Raw genomic sequence first — 19,083 nt, forward strand, 5'->3', positions numbered from 1 at the left:
CTGCTGCAAAGCAGGACTCAAATTGACAAACCATGAGATGACCTGACCCTGAGCCAAAGTCAGATGCTTAACTGACTGAGCCACCCAGGTGCCCTAGGGCTATGATATTCTTAATGAGCCATTTCTCCTTCATACTGCAATAAAGTTGAGAGTTTTGGGAATTGGAAAAGTATATATGTGGGACACCTGGTTAAGTGTCCAACTCTCGATTTGGCTCAGGTCATGATCTCATGGTCTGTGAGTACAAGCCCCATGTTGGGCTCTGTGCTGACAGCATGGAACCTGCTCATGATTCTCTCTCTCTCCCTCTGTCTCTGTCACTCCTCCACTCTCTCTCAGAATAAATTAAAAAATAAAATAAAATGTATATATGCCAGAGTTGTAATTATTCATATGTGTGGGTCTGCTGGTGTTGAAAATTAGATAAAACATAAATCACACAATTATATATCTAAGACTTATTTGATGTGTTTCACACTTAATGACTATAAATATAAGAAATTTATATTGGTATAAATTATCAAGAAATATTGAATAACAGGTTTTTTTTCCTTTTGGTGGAAGAAAAATGAATGTGTTGTGTTTTTTTTAATTCAAGATGGATAAATATACCTAATTTTATACTTTAAAATATGTATAGATTGGGCTAATTATATTTGAATAAAGATGTATGAATAATTATAGGAAGTTTTCTACAGTAGATATTTATGAACATTCAGTTTTCCCTTGTATCACTGACATTGAGAATTTTAGGGAAAGCTCAATAAATATTTTTGAAGTATTGCATAAACATACAATTTTTTATAAAGATTTATCTTTTAAATAGTATATATTGAAATTTTATGCATTTTTGCATATGTTGGTCATTAACACCTTATCAGGTATATGATTTGCAAGTAATTTTTCCCGTTCCCATTGTCTTTCACTTTCTTTTGCTGTGCAGAAGCTCTTTAGTTTTATGTAATTCTACTTGTTTATTTTTATTTTGCTGCTTATGCTTTAGGTGTATCTAAAAACTCACTGCCAAGACCATGTCAAGGAGCTTTTTTAAGGAGTTTCCTGGTTCAAGTCTTATGTTTAAAATTCTAATCCATTACTAGTCAATTTATGTAAATGTTTAAATTTCTAATACATTACTAGTTAATTTAGGTGTTATAAGGTAGAGGTCTTCATTCTTGTGAATATTCAATTTTTCCAGAACCATTTATTGAAAAGATTGTCTTTTCTAGACTGAGTATCTTTGGCTCCCTTGCCAAACATAAGGTGACTGTATATGCTTGGGTTTATTTATGGGCTCTCAATTCTATTCCATTGATCTATTGTCTGTTTTTATGCCAGTACCATACTGTTTTGATTAACATAGCTTAAAATCAGGAAGTATGATGCCTTCCATTTTGTTCTTTCTCAGGATTCTTTTGGCTATTTGGATCTTTTGTGGTTCCATATAAATTTTAGGATTGTTTTTTTTCTCCCTCTGCAAAAAATGCTACTTGAATCATTGTAAGAATTGTATTGAATCTATGGATGGCTTTTGGTAGTATGGACATTTTGATTCTTCCAATCTATGAACATGGGATACCTTTCTATTTATTTGTGTCTTTTATTCCTTTCATCAATATCTTGTTTTTGGAGAGATCTTTTCCCTCCTAAATTCATTCCTAAGTATTTTATTGTTTTTGATGCTCTTGTAAATGGGATTTTTACAATTTCTTTTTCAGGTAATTTGTTGTTAGTGTCTGGAAATGCTACTTATTTTTTGTGTGTTAATTTTGTATCCTGACACTGTATTGAATTTATTGATTAGATCTAACAGGGTTTTTTTGTGGAGTTTTTAGGATTGACTCTCTATAACATCATGTCCCCTGCAAATAGAGACAATTTTATTTCTTCCATTCCAAATCTGATGCTTTTCTTTTTCTTTCCTGATTGCTCTAGCTAGGACTTCTGGTACTATGATGAATAGGAGTGGTGAGAGTGGGCACTTGTTTGGTTTTGTTCCTGATCTTAGAGGAAAATAATTCAACCTATCACCATTTAGTTTGATGTGAGCTGTGGACTTATCATATATGGCCTCTATTATGTCAAGATACATTCCTTTGGTACATAATTTGTTTAGAGGTTTTATGATAAATGGGTGTTTAATTTTCTCAAATGTATCTATTGAGATGATTATACGAGTTTTTCTTTTATTCTATTAATGTGATGTCTCACATAGCTTGATTTGATTTTGTTGAACCATCCTGGTATCCCACACGTATTTCCACTTGATTGTGGTGAATGATCCTTTTAATGTGCCAAATTTAGTTTGCTCGTATTGAGAATTATTTAGAATTTTTGCATTTTTATTCATCAGGGATATTGTTCTATAGTTTTTTGGTAGTGTCGTTCTCTGGCTTTGGTATCAATGACCTGATAAAATGAGTCTGGGAATATTCCCTCCTCTTCATTTTTTTGGAAGAGTTTGAGAAGGGCTGGCATTAATTCTTTAAATGTTTGGTAAAATTTACCAAATTTACCAAAAATTTACTGAAAGGAAACCATTTGGTCTTGAGTTTTTCTTCATTAGATTTTTGCTTACTGACTCAATCTTGTTATTATTAATTGATCTATTCAGACTTTCTATTTCTTCTTGTGTCAGTCTTGGTGGTTTATGGCTCTAATTTTTTTTCCATTTTATTCTAGGATGCCTGGTTTTGGGGGGGTGTAGTTGTTCATAGTAAACTCATGATTTTTTTATTTTTGATGTCATTTGTAATATTTTCTTTTTCAGTTATAATTTTGTTGATTTGGGTCCTATTTTTATTTCTTGGTTTATCTAGGTAAAGATTTATTAATTTCGCTTATGTTTTCAAAGAAACAACTCTTAGTTTGGTTAGTCTCACCTACTGATTTTCTGTTTTCTATCTCATTTATTTCTGTTCCATTCCTTATTACTCCCTTTCTTCCACTAGCTTTATACTCACTTTGTACTTCTTTTTCTAGATCCTTAAGGTGTAGAATTAGGATCTTTCTTGCTTCTTAATGTAGGCACTTATTGCTATGCACTTCCCTCTAAGAACCACTTTTGCTGCATCCTGTAAGTTTTGGTATTTGTGTTTTCATTTTTGTTCATCTCAAGATACTTTAATTTATTCTTTGATCCATGGTTACTCAGGAGAATGTTGTTAAATTTCCACATATTTGTGAATTTTCCAATTTTCCTCTTAGTGTTGATTTCTAATTTTATATACATATATTTTTTGAGAGAGAAAGAGCACACGTGCTGGGGGAAGGGCAGAGGGAGAGAAAGAATATTAAGCAGGCTCCACACTCAGCATGAAGCCCAATATGGGGCTCTCGATGTCATGAATGTGAGATCATGGCCTGGGGAGAAATCAAACATTGGACACTTAACCGACTGAGCCACCCAGCCCTATGTGTATCTTTAAGCATAAAGTCAGTGTCTTATAAGCAGCATATCATTTAATATGATTTTTAAAATCCATTCAGCCATTCTGTGTCTTTTGATTAGATAATTTAATATGTTTATATTTAAGGTAATTATTGATAATAACTTACTATTGCTGTTGTTTTCTGGTTGTTTTGTAGATCCATTGTTCCTTATTTTTACTCAGGTGTATGTGTGTGTGTGTGTGTGTGTGCACACACACATGTGTATCAGCGTGTCTGTGTTGATGCCATGTGGGATCAGTATGTTTTGACTTTTTTTAATCATGTTCTTACGTGCAATTACTCCAGGTTTTTCCTTTGTGGCTACCATGAGGCTTACCTAAAATAATTTAAAATTACAACATCCTATTTTAATAACAACTTAACTTTAATAGAATTCCCTAGATTTACACTTTACTTCTCCCCTTCCTCATTTTTTACATTATCAATGTTACAGTTTACATATTTTTTTATATTGCATAAAAAATAATAGGTTATTATGGTATGGTTGTTTTTACTCATTTTTTTAAAATTTTAAACTAGATTTGTTAAATGCTTTATGCACCACCATTACCATATTACAGAATTCAACTTTGAGTATATATTTACCATTATCAGTGAGTTTTGCACTGCTTTATGTTTTTATGATGTTCATTAGCATCTCTTTATTTCCACTCAAGGAACTCCCTCTAGCCTTTCTCCAGTGGTGAGAAAAGTCTTCCTATCACCTCATTTCTGAAGGACATCTTTGCAAGGTAGAGAATTCTTGGTTAACAGTTATTTTCTTTCAGTGTTTTCAATATATTATCCCATTATCTTCTGGACGGAAAAGTTTCTGTTGAGAAATCTACTAATAGTCTTATGGGGTTCCCTCATATGTGACTTCTCTCTTTTACTACTTTTAAAATTATCTGTCTTTGACTTGACAATTATTTTTCTTGGTGTAGCCCTATTTGGATTCAACCTATGTGTAATCCTTTAGGCCTCTTGGATGCCTATTACTCTCCACAACATTTTCAAAGTTTTCAGCCATTATTGCTTTAAATATACTTTCTCCCCCTTTTTCTCTTCTCCTTCTGGAATTCCCATAATTTAAACATTGTGGGTTTTTTTTTATTGTGTCCCATAGGCTTTCTTCATTATTTTTTATTCTTTTTTTGTTTTTGCTCCTATGACTGGATAATTTCAAACATCTTCCAGGTCAATGATTCTTTCTTCAGCATGGTCAAGTCTGATTTTGAAGCTCTCTATTGAATTTTTCAGTTCAGTTGTATTTTTCAGCACTAGGATTTCTGATTTTTTTAATGGTTTATATTTTCGTCAAACTTCTCGTTTTCTTCATGCATTGTTTTCCTAATTTTAAAGAGGATTATTCAGAATTTTTGTCTGACAGTTCATATATCTCCATTTCTTTAGAGTTACTGGAGATGAGTTTCTAGTAGCCATTCTTCTTTCTACCCTAGTATGTCTTGGTCTCTGTGCTGCAGGGTAGTGCTTCATCCTCCCTCTCATGTTCCAGGATTCTCTCCAGTGATGTCTTGTCCCTAAATAGTTAGTCTTCTTGTGAGGGGGAACAAATTCAGGAATGACCTATGTTGCCATCTTTTTGGTGTCACTCTCAACAAATCAAAATCAACTTTTCAGAGTTAAAGTAGTGCATTGAATTCCAATTTGTATGTTCCAGGGCTGATCATATTTCAGGACATAATTGGACACGATGGTAGAAGAGTACAAGAGTGGAACTGAGTAAGAGTTGAGATCCAGAACTCAGTACGTGCTCGGATGGAGGTAAGCCAGAGCTGGAATGCCAAACCTAACTTGAAATCATTATGGTAGACAATATACACAGGGTAATTCCAAAATTGGCGTTCTAAACATGATTTGGAAGAATCTAGGAGGGTGTGGTCCTTAGAGTTGGTACACGATTATCACCCTCCATCATAAAACTCTTTTGCAGTCATTTGCACTGTTTTTTTTTTATGTTTATTTATTTGGGAGAGAAAGAGCATAAACAGAGTCGGGGCAGAGAGAGAGGGACACACAGAATCTGAAGCAGACCCCAGGCTCTGAGCTGTCAGCACAGAGCCCGATGTGGGTCTTGAACCCACAAACTGTGAGATCATGACCTGAGCCGAAGTCTGATGCTTAATTGACTGAGCCACTGAGGCACCCCTTTGCATGGGTTTCTAAAGGAGAGAAATCTTGTTCTGAGGGAGAAGACAGCTATGATTCAATCAGGGTCTCAGGTGAAAAGGAACTGGAATACTCAGCAGTGTATCAAGAGAGGAATCTAGTCTCAAAGCTAAGAAAAAGGTGATGTCTCAGAATGAAGCAGAATATGTTAGAGATTCAGCATAAAGACAGACTATCAACAGATGTCCCAGAATGGTAATCCTGGAGTCCTTAAAATATTCTTTACTAAACCTGGGAAGAACTTTAGGAAAAAAAAATATTATATATTTAATTATATCTGGAGATGGGAGAAGAGAAGGCGGCAGAGACTAAGAATTTGTTAAGGTCTTCAAGGTGACACCTTTGTCACCCAAAATATTATGTCCTATTTCTTTTTCCTGCTGTATATCTACCTGTTTTTTTCTACTTTATACATAGGAATAATTCTAGGAAAGAATACAATTATAGAAATAGCATCCAAATGTACAATACAAATAAGCATATGTGGGGTGGGAAAGTATCAGAAAGGTCTGGGAGGTCCCACTCACCTTACTCGGTAGTGTTTGAAAAATGATTGAGTCTTTCTATTCCTCAGCTACATCAACCATGAATTGACAGAGTAGGATTCAAATGAGGTTCAACCTCTACTTCTAGTATTATTCATTAGAACTTTCATTCAAAGCTAACATAAGTTTTCCACAGTTGTCTGTTTGGTAATGTCATCTCACAGGTGTTAAGTAGGGCTCACCAGATCTTTATGAATAGAGTTTATTCAGTAGAGGTGGATTACCCCATTGTTTGAGGCAACATGACGGTTTAGATGACATCAGCAAGTGATTTTCATCTCTATGATCTTACGGAAACAGTTTGCTTCACTCTTAAAATGGTTTTCAAACTCTAATAAGTCCTAAAACAATGTAAAGCACATTTTTAAATTTTCTCATTTGCCGTAAGATAGGCACATACCCTTCTCTTTTCATGCACTCAATTTTTATTATGTCAATGTATGTACATTGAGAAATGGAATTTTCTGTATGCAACAGGAAAGACATATTTTGAAGGTTCTGCATGCTCTGTCCAGATGTAAATCATTTGTAACATTTAACTTTTTAACTTTCAAGATCTGGCAGTTGAAAACCTTGTTCAATGTTCTGTTTTACACATTATGACATCAGCAAAATTTTAGACTACTGACAGATTGATAGAGAAGGTAAGCTTTAAGTTTTAGGCAAATTAAAACTACTTCATAGTAAAAGCATTCCATTTTCAAGACAGAATTTCTTTTTCCCTTAAGCAGTGTTTATGTGCAATATTGCTATGAGTGACAGATAACCAGTGACTATCACATAAAATACCAATAAGTGAATTCTCATTTATATCACACATGCATTTATACATGAAAGGATAATATGTACCGAATGCTTACCAAATTCTAGGTCTTAATTAAATAGCAATGATACAATGATGATATAAAAATTTCAATAATAATGATGAGTACTTAGTAGACGCTCAAATCTGTTGAACCAATGCATGATCTCTAGCTTCGTGGAATTTACATTACACTTAATTTGAGAAAACAGACAACTGAAAAAATAATTAACCTGAAGAGGATTTAGTACCCTAGTGAGGCAACCAGGGACAACTAGCTTAATCTATTTAGAAAGCTTCTTGGAAGAAATGTAAGAAATTGAGGACAAAAATGGGGATTATCACTTAACTAGGGCACGGGGAAATGAAAGGAAGGGGTAAAAAGAACAGCATCTCTGAAGGCTAAATGATGAATGAATGGCAAGTTTGAGGAAGTGAAGTGTGGCTGATTGGGGTAGGTAGTGAGGACAGAATTTGAAAAAGCTAGGGCCGAAAGCACAAGGCCTTGAATGCCATGTTAAGGAAGTTAAATGTTGTTTGGTGGGAATGGGAAGCCACAGAAGTATTTTATATAGGCCAGTGATAAGGCTGATTGCCACCTCTCAGATGATGACTTTTTTCCCTATTCTGGAGGTGAAGGAGGTGACCTCTCTTCTATTCGCCTCTTCATTTCTAACTGCAGACCTTTGTCCCTTTCTTTAGATGACAGATGGAGAACTGGATGGATAGGTATGGTATGCCCTGTCCCTGCTCATTGCTGTCATTTACACAGCTCTGGCCAGTCTCCATCACTGATATTTTAGCACCTTGCTATTTCTTTGCAACTCTACACCTGAGTACAGTATCTGAAATGACAACTTTTAATACCCTATACTCTCAATTCCTCAAATTTTTCTCTTCCAATCATCTTGTCTTCCACCGGACCTTAGGAATCCACTCCTAAGGTCATACTGCAGATATTATCCTCACAAGTTAGGACATCTTCTTTAGGGTCTCTAATCAAGCAGTCCACTCTCCAAACATACTTTCTTACTCTTTCCAGCTAACTCCTTTCAGTACTAACTACAAGACTTCAACCACTGGGGCATATAATCTTGATGACCCCACTTCTTTGCTGTTCTTTACCAACCCCCATTTCTGATTTTGCTCCTTACACAGAAATGTAATGGCTCAGCATTATAATCACTTCAATGCATACACCTCAATTTCCTTGCCCTCATACCCTTTGCAAAAGCTTACCTGTGATACTCAAGCTTTGGTAAAATGCAACCCTCTGTTCCGTCTGCAGCTGAGGGAAGAAGCTGCATGAGGTCATAGAAGAACTATGGTGATAGGTCTTGGTTTAAATCCAGGACCACTCATCTCAAGTCGCATCTTAGTACTCCATTCAGCGTTAAATTCTTCAAAATGACTACTTCACTTGCTCTCTTCCCTCCAACCTGTAATCCCTCCTCACTTCTCCACACTCTCCGCTGACAGTCTTTCCTGTTAATTTACTGAGACCCAGAAATGGGAGTAGGGAATATTTACACACTCCCACCATTATATCTACCAAACTATACCAATTAGAACCATTATATTCTGCCAACATTACTGACACTATGGATGCAATTTCTCCTACCTGTGATCAGCCCCTCCATGTATGCAGAGTCCTATCTATTTTTGCCAACATATATATATATATATATATATATATATATATATATATATACACACACACACACACACACACACTCATTATATAATAGTGATATCTATCTGATTATATAGCTCAGCAATAAAGATTACATATATATCTGATATATCTCAGATATTTATCTATAGTATAGATGTACATACATATGTATTTACACACATACATGCATATTTAAAGATTTTAGGTTTAAAATAAACCAGCTTTCTTTAAGCATGCATTCCATTGCTGCTACTCAAAATTTCACTCCCTCCCTTCACAACAAGAAGTCTTGAACGAGATATATTTGTCTTCACTTCATCCCCTAAATCCCAGCAGTGAGTGATATTCTGACCACTTTGTCTTTATCCAAAGATGTCAAGAACACATGTTTCCCATACTTTTAAAGCCAGAAGTCCATTATCAGTCTTCATCTTTCTGAAAATATCAATTTGACGTACCCAGTCATATTCATAAGGGAATTTAATCACCTGGATTGAAGAAAAAGTAGTCTTTCTTGAGTTTCATCTTCTGCTGTACTTTTTGACCTCAATCTTATTGACTTCTCTTCATGTCTCCAATTTGATATGTGCAAAGGTCTCCAAAGTTAGCCATTAGTTTACTGTTTTTGCTGTGCTCACCCCAGAGATGATATCGTTAACTCTCATGACTTCAGAATGTTATATTTTTTTAAAAAATGTTTATTTGAGAGAAAGCACGTGAGAGAGAATCCCAAACAGGCTCTGTGCGGTCAGTGCAGAGACCAATGTGGGGCTTGATTCCACACACTGTGAGATCGTGACCTTAGCCAATATCAAGAGTCGGATACTTCACTCACTGAGCCACCTAGGTGCCCCTCAAATTTATATCTTTAAACCTGCTTCTCTACCGATTCCAGTGCTCAATCAAAATGCTCTTTTCTCCCCCACTCCATATAAAATCAGTCCTCACATTCTTTAAGCCTTAAAGTCTTAATATATCACAAATGTGACCACTTAAGACCAACCTCATAACTTCCAGTCTTGCTCAAGACAGCACCATGTTTGGTCTATTCCACACTAACACAAGATGTTAATAATAGGGGAAAATGGGGTTGGGTGGGGGGCGCAGGGCTACATGAGAACTCTTTACTTCCCCTTCAGTTTTTATGTAAACTTAAATCTGCTCTAGAAAGAAAACTTAAAGTCTGCTAAAAGTCCCTAAAATTCTTACATGCAAAAAGTCTATTAAATTTATAGTCAACTAAACATCATTAGTGTTATAACACTTAACTTCAGTATCTGTGCTATCAAACTGCATTTTAAGTTCGAAGTAAACAAAACTAAATATTTCATAGCGTATTGTCTTTTAGAAGAATATGGCCTTTGGGGAAATAAACTTAAATTTTAATAAATAATCTTTCCAAGGAGAAATATATCTAAATTTAGTAACGTGATTAGAAGTAGTGTTGTCTTATGTAAGTATACTGGTGTTCTAAAGTGATGGCTATTTTTCACAAAATTCCCTGAATAAGAGAGTGGACTAGTAGCCCAGAACATTCTGCATTATGATCCTCAGCTAATGTGACATTTCTTTGATGTTTACAGTTTCTATTACAGAAAATATACATGGTAATCTTAATGTAAAATATTTAAAGATACTGTTTAATCAGTTTACATTTGCCCAAATTTAGGGAAAAATGGAATTCTAATGATTGCATGATTTTTGTCTTACCATATAGATATGGAAAGTCTTACAGTGGCTTCTCTACATGGAATGTGTTCACTCAATGACCTAGGTGTGGAGGGCAAAGTGGATGTATGTAAACCAGAAGTAAATACCCTGTTGGATCACCAATAGCACTGAGGACTTTTTTCCAATCCACATCTCACTTCATTTGTATCCATTTTAGGCATGTTTGTTTGCTTTCATTTACTCACTTATCTTTAGTTCTTTATCAAGAAGCTAAATGTGCTATGAATTATTACACTATTACACTATTGGAAGAAATCTCCAAAACTTTACACAGGTAGTTTTAAATGAACTGAACAGCAGCATTCCCCACTGGTATCTTTTAATGTTCTTTTTTTTTAAGTTTTAATTTAAATTCCAGTTATTTAACATACAGTGTAATAGTTTCAGGTGTACAATACAGTGATTCATAAGCTGGTGTCTTTTAAAGCAGGTAGTGTTCTCTGGACATTCTTCACATGAGGGGCCTTCATTCTCCACCAGGTTGGATGATGTGCTTCTCCATTTATTTGTAGCCTATATGCAAGGAAGTTTGTGTCAGATACAAGAGGGTTTTTTCGTACCATCTCTAGTAACTTCTAGCCGAATGCAAAGTAAATTAAAAATGCTATGAACTCTTCCAATTTGGAATGTATTGTATTGAGAAAACAGTCTTCAAACTAGCAGTCCTCAACTGTGGCGGGTCCTAGAGAGTCTTTCTGGAGATCCTGTGAGGACAAAATTACTTTTATAATACTTTAAAGATGTTGTTCACCCTTCTCATTATATTGACTTTGAATGGATAACACAAAATAAATAGCAATGCAGTTACTTCCAGGGACCCAGACTGTAGGCAGAGGCGATGCTCAGAGAAACGTACAAAGAAATGTTTTGAAAGTTTCGAATGCATGTTACTCCACTGAAAGAATACTTACTATTTTATCGTTAGTTTTCATAGGTCAGAATTGGGTTTCTGTTTTAAAGAATGTGCTTTAGATACTGCTCATCTGTCTTTATCCTATCAGCACCAATGAGTCTCCTTTGACTTTTGTAATATCACTAATGCTATGACTGGAAGTGATATGTTGGAAGTAAATTAAAGTGTGCCAGCTTTATCCTACGTCTTATTTAGTGGAAAACATGTTTTCCTTATTATTCAAGACTGCATAAAGTTTGTAAAGCACGACTACATTTTCCATTTACTATTTCTTACTGTCATTTAAAATAGTTTAACCATGACAATAAGGAAAAATCTAAGTTGATCATAAGCTTATATAACAAGGAATATGTAAAATAAAATATTTAAATATTTTTTCCATTTAAACACTTATCCCAATGTGCCAGTTAGCTCCTCTTGTCTCACGGATTAGGCAATTTAGTTACTTCTATAAATGCTGATTATTCCAGATAATAGTCATCAAAATTATTTAGAGGAAATTAATGAGAGTTTCTTGGTGGAGAATGATCTGGAAAGATAGGACTATAGGTCCAGTTAGGAAACGATCAAAATTATAGTAGACAAATGCTGGAAGTTTGGAGCTCAGAAACCTAAATATAATGCAGCAAATACTGAGTGTCCATTTCTGTTTCAGAAACATTTTTAGAAACATAGTTTTGGAATTTCTTCTGGTTCTTTGAAACTTTCATAGGAATGTGTCCAACAAACATGTTTATGGGTTATATAGAAGTTCATATACAAGTCCATATGCATTTTTTCTTTAAATGGAAGGGCATATATTTCAGTATAAGATTTTTCTACTTGAGTCTTATTCAATAGAAGAAAGATTTAGTTTGTCCTATCTTATTTTCTATCCGAGGGAAGAAACCTATATAACAGCTTTTAGGTACCTCTGAAGGAGGTACTCTCTGAAGGAGAAGGAGAAGTTGCAGGGTAAGTAACTTCACCTGCATGCTTTTGTCATTTTGGAAACTGTAATCTGGAAAATATTTGTATTATAGAGGAAAATATTTTTTCCTGTTAACATACATTACTCATCTTTCATCATAGTGCCTTTTAGAGATTTAGGGGTTCACTTTTAAATTAAAAAAATGAATATTACAATATCCTTTCCCTCTGTAGGAACTTAAGGATTAGTCCTTTGATTTATAAGCCAATCATACAAATATCATTTTATTTCCCCTTCTCTTAATTTGTATTCATTTCTGTATTACTTTTTGTAGTCTGCTTATTTGTAGAAACAACTTTTGGAAGACTCTTCTACTTACTCTTTATGTCAATTTCATTTTGAAATAACATTGTTGCCCTAATTTTGGATATCTAAGTTTTGTTTGATAATAGCATGAACATTAGTTGTAATCAATTAATCAACAGTACTTACTGGTTTTTAAATATTCCATTAGTCGCTAAAGTTAGTTCCTAACTTGTTTTTCCTTCAGTTTTTCATTTTCCTTCATTTCCTTCATCCTTGGTTGCAGGTCACAGGGCTCTTAATAAAATTACCATTTCCTGCGTTTCATGAAAATTTCACATCTTTGTGGAACCAGATTTCTTGTCTCACTGTCAGATAGTGCTGGCCACACCACAGGCCGTCTACACAAAGGACTGTCTTAATAACTGGGCTGAACTGCTAGAGTGTGCAGAGCCATGAGGAAGGGTTTCCAAATCATGTTTTAATGAGTAATATTGAGTAGTTTGGTACTGAATTCTCTCGTTCTTAATGTTTACATTCTTTTAGCCGGCTTCGTAATTTTAATCCCATTTTACCTTTGCATTTCTATAACTAATGTTTCTGCAATTTCCTTTTCTTTGGATTAAAATAATAAGAGACATAATCGGATTTTTATACCTATATTCAACATTAGTTGGAGATGAATTCTGGTGGCTCATGATTGAAACTTGGGGTAAAATGGCAATTTTACTTCTTTCATTGAGTTTCATGATTCTGGAACTCATTCCAATATCCGAAGGCAAAGAGGCACATAGCCCAGTGCTCTTAAAAAGCTTCTGCTGGAAGCAGACATCTGTTGTATGTTAATTGACTAATATAAAATAGGAAAGGAGGGATTGTTTGTTCCCTGGGTACGTTATTAGTGTTCTCACTATTCAGATTCTCAAAGAGAAAAGTGGGGAATACATATATCATGGGATGATCAAATACAAGTGCTGTTGTCATGAAAATTAATATATTTGACAATGTTTTGTCTTCCTTTGATGTTAGACAAGATATTGTTATCCATGCACAAACATTTTAGCACATTACTAAGGTTACTGCAACTTGAAATCAGCTTTAATAAAGATCCATATCAAAACCCTTGTGAAATACTAGTTACAAATTAAATACCCTTAACATTTTGTTACACATTTTTATGAGACCATTCTTCTCTATGGAAAGAGATGCTTTAAAGTTGTCTTTAATTTGGATAAATTAACACCAATTAGGTGTCCTTTATCAAGATGCCACACCATGAACACTTGGAATAATGCTGCCCCAGGTGATCCCACAGAATCCTGAAGTGTTCTCTCAGCTACAAACTTGCCAAATGAGATCACTGCTTTGATTCTGCAGTTGCTATGGTACCCTGAACGTATTCTCGGTATTAGTCCCTCAGGGCATAAATTAAGAATCACCAGCATTGTAGGATGTCAAGTGCTTCGCTCCCACTGGTCATGAGGCTGGTTTAATTTATTGAAAAGAAAAGACAACTAGCTCTGAGCTGGAGCAAACTGTTTCTTGATATTTATATACAAAGGATTCTGTTAATCATATAAGATTAAGGCATCAATGTCCATTTATCCACCCAACTCTTAGGGAATATTTCAAAAGTTCATTATATAAAGAGATAAAGCAATGAGATATTCTAGACTCAATTGATGCAATTATTTAAGATAATATGCCTAAGAATTTTGGAACCACTAGTTATATTCAATTGACTTCTTTTGTAGATACCCTAAAACTAATTTTTATTGGCCTTATATATACATATTATAGCAACTGAAATGCATGCCATATTTACTTTTAAGAGCTAATTGATATCTAATTCATATACCACAAAGTTTACCCATTTAAAGTGTTCCATTCAGTGGTTTTTAGTAAAATCAGACTTGTGCAACAATTACTATAATTTTAAAAGAGTTTCATCATCCCCAAAAGAAACTTCCTTCTCACCAGGAGTCATTCCCCATTCTCCCTTTACCCCCAGCCCTTGCCAAATACTAACCTACTGTCTGTCTCTATGGATTCACCTATTTTGGACATTTCATAGAAGTGGAATCATAGAACGTATGACCTTTTGTGACTGGCTTCTTCGACTTAGCATAATGTTTCCAATTTCATCCAAACTGGAGTATGGATCGATACTTCTTTCTTGTTATGGCCAAGTAATATTCCATTGTATGGATATAGCACATATTTTTTTCGTTCTTCAGTTGATGGTTATTCCAATTGTTTTCATTTTTTGGCTATTATGAATATGATGCTATGAAAATTTTATGTACAAGATTTTTTGCAGATGTGTTTTTATTTCCCTTGGAGTTGCTGGATCCCATGATAATTCTTATGTTTCCATTTTTAAGGATAACCGAACTACTTCCAAAAGTGGTTGCAATACTTTAAGCAATGTTTGAGGGTTCCAATTTCTCCACATTCTCACCAATACTCGTTGGAGTCCATCTTTTTTATTACGGCCATCCTGTGGAGGTGAAGTGGTATCTTATTGTGGCTTTGATTTGAATTTCCCTAATGACTGATAATGCTGGTCATGTTTTCATGTAATTGGTCACAGAGCCCACGTTGGGCTCTGTGTTGACAATGCAGAGTCTGCTTGGGATTCTCTCCCTCTCCCTTGTCTCTCTCAAAATAAATAAATAAACTTAAAAATAAAACATAAAATTTAAGTTGGCTTCATCAAAATAATTTTCTAATTGTTTTGTCGTGTTTTGGTATTACATGTTAAAACCACTGCCTAATTCAATGCAATAAAGATTTACTCCCATATTTTGTTATAAGAATTTTATAGTTTTAGCTCTTACATTGAGGTCTATAATCTATTCTGAGTGAATTTTTATAAATGAGGTGAGGTGAAGTAGGGGTTCCACTTCCATGATTTGCTTGTGGCTATCGAGTTGTCCCAGAACTATTTGTGGAAAAGATTATTCTCTCTTACTGAAATAACTTGCCAATATCCAGGCAACCATAAATTTAAGAGTTTATCTCTGGTCTGTGGGCACAAATTTCATTCAATTGACCTACATATCTATACATCTATCCTGCCAGTTACACATTGTGATTACTATAGCTTCTGAAACCAGTGTCAGCTCTCCCAATTTTTTATTCTTTTCTAATTTTGTTCACATTGTGTTTTCTTTTTTTAGGTGAAGAATATTGAGCTTTATCACAGATTTATCCACATGTGCTTCCAAAGAGAAAGAGACACTGGCACTAAAGCACAGCCACTTGGAAAGTTATTATGGCTTTGGTTGCTAAGACAGAAATAGAGCCTTTGGAGAAATGATTGGTTCAAATCATTGGGAATGTAATTTTCATCATTGCATTCACTAAAAGGCGCACTTAGAGAAAATGGCCTCCCAGTTTCCAAAAATACAGTTTCCTTAAAATGGGAATATCTCAGATCTGATCTTTGTGGGTATTAAACCAATTTACTTATAAGCAAAAGTTATACCTTTTGCCCTAAACAAATTTAATTCACAGATTGAGTTATTTAGCTGAGATATACTCCTATTAGTTTCATTAATCTTATTGACAATTACACTGTCACCTTAGTTCATTAGAAAAGTTTATAGACCTCAAAGGTCTAGGGGCGCCTGGGTAGCTCAGTCGGTTGAGCATCCGACTTCAGCTCAGGTCATGATCTCATACTCTGTAAGTTCGAGCCCCACGTCGGGCTCTGTGCTGACAGCTCAGAGGCTGGAGCCTGCTTCAGATTCCCTGTCTCCCCCTCTCTCTGCCCCTCCCTGCTCATGCTCTGCCTCTCTCTGTCTCAAAGATAAATAAAAACATTTGAAAAAAAATTTTAAAAGGTCAATAAATTATTTCAACAGTGCATTTATCCAGTACTAGCTTAACATTTCTCAAACATTTTCACAACTGTCCAGGAGACAATGAAACTACTTACTTTAAATGGAAAATACTTGGTAAAAAATTTAACAGCCAGTTTCATAAAGCTTCAAAGTCCTATGAAATAAAATGACATATGTGTAAAAAGGTAAGTAAGTATGAGGAATAAACTTAGGAATTCCCTGAGCCTGCACTGATGGGTTAATGAGGCATAAAGAAACTAGCCATAGGATGTACACACCCAAGTTTGGGTAAACAAAGTTAGGTAAATGGGGCAAAGGCCCCCAGTATAGGACAAAGGTATAAAAATAGGGAATCTCAGGATGAAAACATCCAAGATGAGGTAAACAAGATTAGGGTGGAAATGCCCCCAGCTTAGTACAATAGCAGAAAGCTGCTTTTACAGGAAGGAAGGACCAAATTAGGTAAACAGGTAAATAGGGCTATAGACTGCTGTGGAGTGAAGTTGCCCAGAGAAGAGCTAATTAGCAAAAGAAAGGTGCCTTGTTGACCCTGAGGTTGCATGCTCTTTCTCCTTCTCTGTTTACCTAAACTGGTCTAGAGGTGGGGCCTCATGTTTGCTGTAAACAACCTTCCAACCCTAGCCAGGGTTTTGTTTTGTATTGACCCAAACCCCTAATACCACATATCTTCAGAACCCCCTTTCCCTTATGCACATGAGTTAATGTTCACGATTTCATTGTCTCTTTGTGCACATCCATCAGCACATTTGTAAGCCTTTTGATCCTAATACAAATGGAGCAAGGACCCTTACTCAGGGGTCTTGTCTCCTCCCAGACATTAGCCTCTCTCACAGTTTTAATCCTGCATCCTGCTTTCTTGCTGGACAAGAGAGAACTCCAGACCCAGAGTCTATGACAAGTAAGGAAACAAATAATTCTGGTATATAATATAACACTTATCATCATGGGTTATAAGATCACACACATTTTATATTCTATTAAAATAAGATCACATTAGATCATAAACTTTTATTTAAATAAAATGAGATCACCATTTAATTTTTGAATACCTTAGTAATAATTACTTGAAGTCACTGAATTTAAGTCGTCCAATAATTTCTATACAGGTAGGAATGAATTATTATATTTAAAGACTTGAAGTTAACTTTGACATTGCAAAATAGGCGGGATCATGTAACATGAGCTATATACTTAACAAACCTTTAAAAATACAACCACTTTCCTTTAGAGATCACCAAGAAGTTTTAGTAAACCATTGCTTTTTTTTTTTTAAGGAGAAAAGCATATTGTGGTATAATCCTTAATAAAACAGTTCAGAATACTTCAGTTCCGATTATAAATGTCTGTACAAGATTTAGTCTATTAATTATTTGAAGTTGGCAAGTTGTCGTACCCACTCATTCCTTACAGAGACTGCATTGCATGAGTTGGGTTTAGGGAATTTATGAATAGGATATTTATTTGAATCTGTGCCATCATTCCTTGTTACCTTAATCAAATTCCAGGCTGGAAAGATTATAAAGACACCCCACTGTGGATGCCCTGGAGCAGAGTTGGAGCAGATTGGCCAGGAGGACTTGCCAGAATACTCCATGCTCAACATGTCAGTTCAATTGCTGTGACAAGAACCAGTCCTATTCAGTTGCTAATGGAAAGGCATATCCAAACTGATTATCAACTGTTTTCGGTTAGATTTAGATAAAGATTTATAATACAAGTGAAAATATGATTTACATGCTGTTGTCCACAACATCTAACAAACTTTCCTTTTCTAGTCTTCTCCTTTCCTTTCTTTCCAATAGTAGAAATGAGTATTCTCTAGGAATTTCGCCTTTTGTTTTTTTGGTTTGTTTTTGGTTTTCGGTTTTTTTTAGCTGAAGTCATTGTGTCCATATCAACAAGGCTTGGACTATAGTTTGGATCTTGTTATATTGCCAGTTTGATCAGATTCTAAAGATATGGTTTGCACACATTTTTTTCTTGAATCATAAATTTTTGGGAATCTACCCAGATTTTAGCCAGATTGCCTGGAGCTTTAACAGAGTAGCAGTAGGAACAAAGCAATTATTCTCTACTCACAGAATATATTGAATTGGATTTATCTGGCATATGAAAGTTCTAGGATACTATTGATACAGACTTTTTAAATTACAGCCTACTTTCTTGGCAAAGAAATAACAAATTAGAAGGCATCTGTTGCTTTAACCCATCCATCATCCATTTATTCCTTATTTCTAACATGTAAACACTATTCCAAACACTAGAAATACATATATGAATAAAATAAATACTTTCTTGCTTAAAATTTGCATTCCAGTGGAGAGAAACTGACCTAATATATAAATCATATACCTGGCAGAAAAGAAAAAAAACAATGTTCTTGCTTTTGGGACAGGTTGCAGTATTAAATATTGGCATCTGGTCCCAGATTTGAGTAAATACATGAAAAAAGTTAAAGAAAGTTAATTATTCAGATATCTGTTGAAGAAGGTTCTAGGCAGAAGGAACAATCAGGAAGCACAAAACTCTTGATGGGAATGATCAAACAGAGAAACAAAATGACATGTGAGTAAGCAGTGCATATTGAGGCAACTTTAGTAGGTGAAGAAAATGGGGTCTAGTGCACAACTCAGGGAAGTGCAAGTTAAAGTATATGTAAAGTATATATATATAGTCTATAAATTGTGTGTGTGTGTATATATCATACCATATA

General features: G+C 34.8%; 1 long non-coding RNA gene across 1 annotated transcript; it reads left to right on the top strand.

The window, feature by feature from the left end:
* Positions 1-2,645: 2,645 nt before the first annotated feature.
* LOC113602298 (uncharacterized) lies at positions 2,646-18,030 on the top strand. The gene is made up of 4 exons (XR_008291638.1): positions 2,646-3,614; positions 4,110-4,184; positions 5,114-5,217; positions 15,684-18,030. It is a non-coding gene; the product is annotated as an uncharacterized LOC113602298 (long non-coding RNA).
* The last annotated feature ends 1,053 nt before the right edge of the window (positions 18,031-19,083 follow it).

The sequence above is a fragment of the Acinonyx jubatus genome, chromosome D3 (assembly GCF_027475565.1).
Source record: "Acinonyx jubatus isolate Ajub_Pintada_27869175 chromosome D3, VMU_Ajub_asm_v1.0, whole genome shotgun sequence".
Lineage (NCBI taxonomy): Eukaryota > Metazoa > Chordata > Mammalia > Carnivora > Felidae > Acinonyx > Acinonyx jubatus.